The sequence below is a fragment of the Phaseolus vulgaris genome, chromosome 7, assembly GCF_051622355.1.
Source record: "Phaseolus vulgaris cultivar YP4 chromosome 7, ASM5162235v1, whole genome shotgun sequence".
Classification (NCBI taxonomy): domain Eukaryota; kingdom Viridiplantae; phylum Streptophyta; class Magnoliopsida; order Fabales; family Fabaceae; genus Phaseolus; species Phaseolus vulgaris.
The window spans coordinates 13,088,898-13,098,663 of record NC_143504.1 but is presented as its reverse complement, the minus strand read 5'-3'; positions in this window follow the sequence as shown (position 1 = coordinate 13,098,663).

The following is a 9,766-nucleotide window of genomic DNA, read 5'->3' as shown; positions in this document are numbered from 1 at the left end:
TGAATTGTTTCTCCAACAAATCTTCAACTTGCTTCTTTAGTTCAATAAACTCGGCTGGAGCCATTCTATAAGGTCCCATTGACACTGGTCCAACTCCAAGTACCAAATCAATATAGAATTCCATTTCTCTCTTAGGAGGTAATCCAAGTATTTCTCCTGAAAATACATCCATGAAATCCTTCACCACATTTATATTGAATCAAATGTGTTCAAGCTTTGAAGAATCCAAATCCTTTGAGTTTGATGGAAGGCTGGATGTGCTTGCTGTTGCTGAGGTGCTTTAGAATAGGATCTGGGGTAGATTATCTTTGTAATTCCACTCTTGATTGAATCCAAAGCTAAAGTGTTTTTCAAACCTTTTGAATTGAAAGTGTTTTTCAAACTAAGTGAAAAACAACCTGTTGTTTTGTCGAAACAACCGATTGTTTCACTCTTAGGTGTTTTGAAAAAGGTTGAAAACTATTTTTGGTGGTTGACTTGCTGTCAAACCAAAACAACCGATTGATTCGCACATTCAACCGGTTGTTTGTTTTCAAATCATAACAGAAAATTGTTTTGTGTGTTGACTGAGCTTTAAATGATTTTGTAACTGAATGTGCTCCTGTTTTATATGCTTTGACCATTCTTTGAAAGCTATAAAGAGTTTGTTCATCTTTTGTAACAAACAAGAACTGAGATTTAATCATTGAAAAAAAGATTTGAGTTTTCACTGATTTTGCTTTCAAGAGTTAAAGATTGCTTTGAGCTTGCTTTGATCAAGAGAGAGTGGAATAAGATTTCATTTGTATTGATTTTAGTTCATTCTGTAACAAGTGTAATCCTTCTGTACTTTGTGTAAACTCTGGTGTGATAGGCCAAGAAGTGTTGTGTGCCCTTGAGGTTGTCAAGATCAACATTCTTGGTGGTGTATGTGCTGAGCCAAAGGAAGTGTGTTTCTTGAGGGGATCAAGGTCACTTCTTTGGTGGTGTGTGTAAGTAATCTAGGTTTGGTTACTTAGTGGATTCCCCAGTGGTTTCTGGTAAAACTGGATGTAGCTCTTGGTTTAAGAGTGAACCAGTATAAACTGTGTGTGCAATCTCTCTCTCCCTTAAACTCTTTAATTTCAGTTTGTATATTTGTCAACTGGTATAAACAACCGATTGTTTCTGCGAAACAACCGATTGTTTTTATGGTGCTGTATTAAATTGCTTTGTGTTTTTGGCTAGCTGGATTCTGAATCAAGTTTTCTCAAAGGAATTTCATTCTAGACTATAAAGTTTGCGAAAACCCCCTTTAAACCATTCACCCCCCTCTAGTTTAAAGCCATACATTCTTACAATTGGCATTAAGAGCTTGGTTCTTGAAATTTATTCAAGTGTGATCATAAAACTGTTTTTATATGGCTGATAGATTATCCTTTGGGGAGGGTGCTTCAATCAACAAACCACCTCTGTTTTGTGGTTTGAACTACCAATTTTGGAAAGTCAGAATGAAAATCTTTGTTGAATCCCTTGACAAAGGAATTTGAGATGCAATTGAAAATGGCCCCTTTGTTCCAAAATTTGAAAAAGATGGATCTTCCATTGAAAAACCTTGGTCTCAATGGACTGATTCTGAAAGCAAGAAGGCCAAATTTGATTGCATTGCTAAAAACATCATAACTTCTGCCTTGAATTCAGATGAATTTTTCAGGGTCTCTCAATGCCAATCAGCAGATGTGGGACACCTTGGAGGTAACTCATGAAGGTACCAATGAGGTGAAAAGAGCCAGAAAGTATACTCTAATCCAAGAGTATGAAATGTTTAGAATGCTCAAGGGTGAGACTATTGCTGAAGTTCAAAAGAGGTTCACTCACATCATCAACCATCTCATGAGCCTTGAGAAAACCTTTGAAAAAGAAGAGCTAAACATCAAGATCCTCAAATGTCTTGATAGATCTTGGCAACCTAAGGTAACTGCTATCTCTGAATCAAAAGATCTAATATCATTAAGTATGACTTCTTTTTTTGGCAAGCTTAGGGAACATGAGTTGGAAATGAATAGACTCAATGTTCAAGAAAGTGAAGACAAGCATGTGAGAAGCATTGCCTTAAAAGCTGTCAAGCACAAAAGCAAGCAAGAATCCAGTGATGAAAGTGATGAAGAGAACCTTAGCTTGCTATCTAGAAAGTTTAGCAAATTCTTGAAAAGGAACCGCAACAAAGACATCAATAGGTATGGAAAAAAAATCCAATGATTTTAATTCCAATAACTATACTTGTTTTGGTTGTGGTGAACAAGGGCACCTAAAGGAAGATTGCCCAAATAAAGAAAGCAAGGAGAAGAAGTCAAGCTACAAAGAAAAGAAGGGAAAGTAAAAAATGGCCTATATAGCTTGGGATGGAAATGAATTTTTCCTCATCAAGTGAAGATGAAAAGGCCAACATATGTCTAATGGCTGATGGAGATGATGATTCCAGCAACTCAAGCAGTGTAAGTTCAAATGCTTCCCTTAGTGCTGAAAACTATAGCCAATTGCTTCAAGCATTCAAAGAAACTCATGAAGAAGCTAACCGATTGGCTCTTTCAAACAACCGATTAAAAGGGCTTAACAAATGGCTTGAAAAGAGAGTTAAGGCACTTGAAGAAGAGTTGGAAAAATCAAAAAGTGATTTTGAAAATTTGGAAACTCATTGCAAAAAATCTTCTTGCAAGTGTGACACTCTCATTTGTGAAAATCTTGAAAAGAAAGTACATTATCTTGTTAGTACTGTGGATAAGCTTTCAAAAGGAAAATTCAACTTTGAGAATGTCTTGGCATCTCAAAACCATGTTTTTGGAAGAGCTGGATTAGGTTTTAATCCACAAAACAAGCAAGATAATTTTTCAAAGAATTTTTCAAAACAACCAGTAAAACAACCGATTGTTAAGTCGAAACAACCGGTTGTTACATGCTTTTATTGCATGAAGAAAGGCCATTCTGTCAGATTATGCAAAATAAGGAAATATTCTGTTCCCAGAGGCTTTATGAAATGGATTCTCAAAGGTTGTGAGGTTTCAAATGAAAAATATAAACCAAATGGACCCACATTTGTAAGGGGACCAAACCTTGTTGCTTGAATTCATGTTTATGCAGGGAATCTAGAAGAACATGAGTCTCTGAGTCATCTGATCAGGTTCTTGGAAGGAAAAGATTAATATTGGAACTGAATCAATGTTATATACCAGTCCAAAGTCTTCTCAATAGTCAAAAGAGGCTTCTTGATCACAAAACAAACACCAGGGATTTGTCTTCATCAAATAGGGGGAGATTGTTGAATCAATTGTGTTCAAGCTTTGAAGAATCCAAATCCTTTGAGTTTGATGGAAGGCTGGATGTGCTTGCTGTTGCTGAGGTGCTTTAGAATAGGATCTGGGGTAGATTATCTTTGTAAATCCACTTTTGATTGAATCCAAAGCTAAAGTGTTTTTCAAAACATTTGAATTGAAAGTGTTTTTCAAACTAAGTGAAAAACAACCTGTTGTTTTGTCGAAACAACCGATTGTTTCACTCTTAGGTGTTTTGAAAAAGGTTGAAAACTGTTTTTGGTGGTTGACTTGCTGTCAAACCAAAACAACCGATTGATTCGCACATTCAACCGGTTGTTTGTTTTCAAATCATAACAGAAAACTGTTTTGTGTGTTGATTGAGCTTCAAATGATTTTGTAACTGAATGCGCTCCTGTTTTATATGCTTTGACCATTCTTTGAAAGCTATAAAGAGTTTGTTCATCTTTTGTAACAAACAAGAACTGAGATTTAATCATACAAAAACAGATTTGAGTTTTCACTGATTTTGCTTTCAAGAGTTAAAAATTGCTTTGAGCTTGCTTTGATCAAGAGAGAGTGGAATAGGATTTCATTTGTACTGATTTCAGTTCATTCTATAACAAGTGTAATCCTTCTGTACTTTGTGTAAACTCTGGTGTGATAGGCCAAGAAGTGTTGTGTGCTCTTGAGGTTGTCAAGATCAACATTCTTGGTGGTGTATGTGCTGAGCCAAAGGAAGTGTGTTTCTTGAGGGGATCAAGGTCACTTCTTTGGTGGTGTGTGTAAGTAATCTAGGTTTGGTTACTTAGTGGATTCCCCAGTGGTTTCTGGGAAAACTGGATGTAGCTCTTGGTTTAAGAGTGAACCAGTATAAACTGTGTGTGCACTCTCTCTCTCCCTTAAACTCTTTAATTTCAGTTTGTATATTTGTCAACTGGTATAAACAACCGATTGTTTCTGCGAAACAACCGATTGTTTTTATGGTGCTGTATTAAATTGCTTTGTGTTTTTGGCTAACTGGATTCTGAATCAAGTTTTCTCAAAGGAATTTCATTCTAGACTATAAAGTTTGCGAAAACCCCATTTAAACCATTCACCCGCCCTTTAGTTTAAAGCCATACATTCTTACAATTTATACTACTCATGTCTTCTTCATTCTTAACTTTCAACTGAGTTAAGATTATAAAGCACCATGATCCTTCTTTTAATTCTGACCACACATGCTGAGCAAACACCACATCTGACTCTTTGGAACTTGAAAACACTATTTTCTGTTGACCTAAAGACTATGAAAATGTGATTAACAGATAGCTAATCAATCTTTAGGATAAAATCCAGGTCCTAAAGAGGTAGACAAATCAAACTTATTTTGAACCTACGTTCCTATTGTTAGAAAAGATGATTTTAAACTAGAGGGGGGGTGAATTGTTTAAAGAGGGTTTTCGCAAACTTTTCAAAACTAGAATGAATTTATCTCAGGAACCAATTGATTCAACAATTCAGTTAGCCAAAACAGCAAGCAAAAGCTATTGTACCAGAAAATCAATCGGTTGTTTCGTAGAAACAATCGGTTGTTTATACCAGCAAACAACAAATAAACTGAATTTAAAGAGTTAGAGATAGAGAGATTGTACACAATTGTTTATACTGGTTCACTCCAAACCAGAGCTACATCCAGTCTTCTCAGAAACCCTGAGGATATACACTAAGCAATCACCACTTGATCACTTACACCACAACCAAGAGAATGACCTTGAACACCTCAAGAAACACACTCTCCTTGGCCAACACTAAGATTGCTGATCTTGAACACCTCAAGAACACACAACCAATCTCAGCAAACACAGAAAAAGAATTGTTCAACAGAGTACAAGGATTACACTTGTTACAGAAGATAATATGAAATCAATACAAGCAGAATCCTATTGCAACACTTTGATCAACCACAAACTCTTAACAATCTCAGCACTTTGAAAAACTCTCTTGAAAAACTTTGTCAAAGATTCTTAATTGTCAAATCTGTTTTTCTGAATTTATTCAAAGATGTAGTTTGTTATTAAATCTTAACAAACTCTTAAATTGCATTAAAAGATTGGTCAAAGCATTTAATGATTGGAGCGTAAGCAGTTAAAACATTTAAAGCTCAGTCAAAGAAAACAATTTTTCTGTTATGGTCCCAAAACAAACAATCGGTTGTTTCCTCGAATCAATCGGTTGTTTTGGTACTTAACAGTTCAACCATTCAAAACAATTTTCAATCTTTTTTCAAAACACCTAAGTATAAACAATCGGTTGTTTCGACAAAACAATCGGTTGTTTTAACTTAGTTTGAAAACATTTTACTTTCACAAAGATTGAGAATGCTAATGCTTTTAGATTTAATCATAGGGTGGATTACAAGATATAAACTACCCCAGAACAAAGCTTAAACCAGCACAGCAACATCAAACATAGTAGAGGCTTCAACATCCTTCAAAGGATTTGGATTCTTCAAAACTTGAACACCACTTGGTTCAACAGCTATACGATTCCTGAACATTAAGAGCAAACTGTAGAGGTCAATACTTTTCCTGATGTAGGTGTAGAGACCAACAGTTCAAACTGTAGAGTGGTGCAGCGGAAGCGTGGTGGACCCATAACCCACAGGTCCCTGGATCGAAACTAGGCTTTGATACCATAATGAAACATCCCTTTTTTTTACCCATATTTGATAATATATAATGTATGTAATATCTAATTAACATATAAACATATACTACTTTCTCATATTGTATCTCAAAAATATATCTCTCTTCATATGGATTTTAATATATACACAACAATTAAAAAAAAAACAAAACATAGAATTCAAAATAAAGTCATCTCATCATTCAGTTGCTCACTGAGCAACTCTATTACATGCAACCTAATATGCTTCGTGTAAAAACACGATCATCATAGATAAAGAAAACAAAAAATAAGAAACAATAAGGTAAGCTAGCTGTAAAATAATTCCATGAAATTTCAATTTAACAAACAAAATACATCTATCATAAATCATCATTCAAATTTCTCATGTTAGAATTATACTAACCAACATACTCAGACACTTGAATCTACTTCAGAAAGACTCATGTGTTGACTTAGACTCAGAGATCTGCACTTGTCAAACTATCTAATTGTGAAATCCACACACACACACATGTTTTCTAAACCAGAATCATTTAAAATCAAACAACCAATTCCCATCAAACATTTAATTTGAATTAATTCAACAAATTATTCAAATACATTCATTAACTCATTCAATTCCAAACAAACTCATATACATTCTATAAACATCTATTATATCTACAATTTCACATTTCAATCTCAAACAAACTCCAATCTTCTCAAAAACAAGAAATCTTGGAAAAAAAATTTAATAATAAAATATTCAGGTGTCATTTAAAATATACCACTTCTACTCTAAGATTATTTTCTAAATCCTTAAAAAATTAGTGACATATGAATCTTTGAATAAAATAGTCAATGTTTTTTAAGCAGCAACAAAGAATAAAATAAATAAGAGTATTAAGAGTACTTCAACATATTAAAAAAAAAATTAAAACAAAAAATTAGATAAATAAAGAGAGTTTTGATCTCCTAAACCTCTATTAAAAGGAATTTCTGCCTAAATCAAAGCCTCTCTCTTTCAAGTAACAAAAGGTTAACCTCTATGCCTTTGTTAGGCCTCACAAACACCCAAACGAAATAATCCAAAAAAATATAATGACTAATTATTTTTCCAAACTTTTAGTTGGGTTTACAATTGTATTCAATATGCTTCCCTCTGTTGCATCCCCAACATTTAACACCTACACTCAAGAGAGAACCTTTCTGCATCAACAAATAGCCAGGAAAAAACATGGGCACAGAACCATGCAACCTCCCACACAATATTAGCGCAAAAACCTTATATCTACTTACCACAAGATCCTAGCACCTCTGTACATATTGCAAATACATTTACACAACATGCATGTAAAATGATAAAGGATCAGAGTAAGTTCATAGATTTTAAACATTGCATAGGGTTTAAACACAAGTCAAAATATGCAAAAAAAAAAAAAAAATATTTAAAAAATATTTTTTGTACTTATATTTGATCCATGGCCATGTCTTAACTTGAGTAACTGTGAAAATTTCGAATGGATTAACCATTAACCCATTAAAGATAATATTATTTATGTGTTTCCAAATCTCCCATGTGATAGCCATCCACATGCATTTCCAAATCCTATTGTCCTTACTACTCAGCTTCACGAGTTCGTGTTGATTAAAATGCATATCTACCCTTTCATGGTGTACATTTGCCCCTCCAGTCCATTGATAGCATTAGTACCACACCTTCGAGGCCACCATACAAGTAAAAAATAGGTGATTTATACTCTCCGATTGTAGTCCACTCAACACGCACATTCTTGAGTTTACTTGCACGCCTCTATGCGAAAGATTGTCCATAGTGGGTACTTTCTTGTTAATAAGTCTCCATGCAAACTTGAGCAGATGGGAACACTTTACATTTCCAAAACTTATCAAATCTAACCTGCGTCCGATGAGTAGGTTGTTGTGTAAGAATATGATAAGAAAATTTCTTCGTGTACAACCCATCAGACACTCCCTTCCATACCCACACAACTTCCTTATGAGTACCAATTACTACCCTTTCCAATTCCTGCATAAATTCCAACACCATATCAGTCTCCCAAATAAACCACTCTCTTGTCCACTATAAATTCCAAGCCTACATGCCATGCTCCAAACTGATTTAAAATACTTTCTTTCCTGAGTGCATTTGAAAACATTCTTGGGTACTTAACCTTAAGAGGCATACTTCTAATCCAAATGTCTGACCAAAAGAGAATTTTACTCCCATTCCCTACTTTCCACCCCTATTCGATTCGAACCAGTTGCTAATTTTACCTCCACATATTCTTCTAATGTCTCTCCACCACCAAAAGTCATATCTTGAATCATTTGTATCATGTAAAATCTTCCATATTTAGACACCAGTATAATTTACCATATACCCGAATGCTCATCACCAAGTCTACATTTCCATTTTCCAAATAGGGCCATGTTAAACTATTTAAGGTTTTTAATTCCTAATCCCCCCATCTTCCTTCGATTTATATAACTGAACCCATTTCACCCATGCAATTTTCCTATTGTCGAAACCCTAACCCCATAAAAAGTCTTTCTGCAATCCCCTAATTTGTTTTTCTACTTTAGCCGGCACTCTAAACAAATACAAGAAGTATAGTGAAATAGTTGAAAGAACAAAATTAATGACATTCCCACAAAGGATAAATTCTTTCCTTTATAAATCCGCAAGCTTCTTCTTGACTTTAAAACTTACATCACTCCAAAACTCTTTCTTCCTATGATTCACTATTGGAATACCCATGTACTTAAAAGGAACAACCATAGTACTACAATTTAGCATCATTGAAAATCGATGAAACTCTCATGAGTGTGTTTGAATACCTGTTATTATACTCTTACTAAAGTTAACCTTCAGGCTAGACGCTAGTTTAAAACACCTCAAAACACTTTTGATGACCAAAATGTTTTTAACATCCACTTTGCAAAAAATATAGTGTCATCTGCGAACTATAACAAACTAACTAGTACTTGATTTGATCCTACTCCAATCCCTTCATACAAACTTTTATGCTCGGCCTCCTTTATAATCCCTAGTCCTTCAACCACAATATTAAACAAAAAGGGTGCTAGCGGATCACACTTTCTTAACCCTTTAAAAAAGGAAAATTTCTTGGTTGGGCTACCTTTGACAAGAACAGAGATTGATGATGACATGAGACAAGACCTAATCCATTTGACACAAAATCCCATTCTTCGAAGAATATAAAATAGAAAAATCCCAATTGACAGAGTCGTAAGATTTCTCAGAATCGACCTTAACAATTATAACATCTTAGAATTCTTCAAAGAAGTTGAAGTAAAACCATCTGGTCTAGAAATTTTATTACCATCACAATCCCAAACCGCCTCCTTAACTTCCTCCTCAGATAACCTTTTAACTAGTAGCTTATTATCCTCCATATCAATTTGTGTAAATCTAACCTTGTCAAGTCTTACTTTACATATGTCAAGTTCTGAAAACCTATCCTTAAAGTACCTTATTAGGTTCCTCACACTAGGCCTTTCCCATGTGTATTCCATTCAACATGTTTTTATCGAATCTCCATATTATCATCCTATGAAAGAACTGTGTATTAATATTACCATCTTGTGACCACTTTGTCCTAGATTTCTATTTTTCTAACATTTCTATCTTCATATTCACACTTCTCAGTTCTACATAGTAAGAGTTTCTAGTAGCCCTTTCATCCTCCCCATGTTTTGATTTTCGTCCTTGATATCCAACTCATTGATTTTGTTCATCAGAACTACCTTATTGTTATGAAGTAAACCAAAAACCTCCCTATTCCAAGTCCCGACTCTTTCTTAAG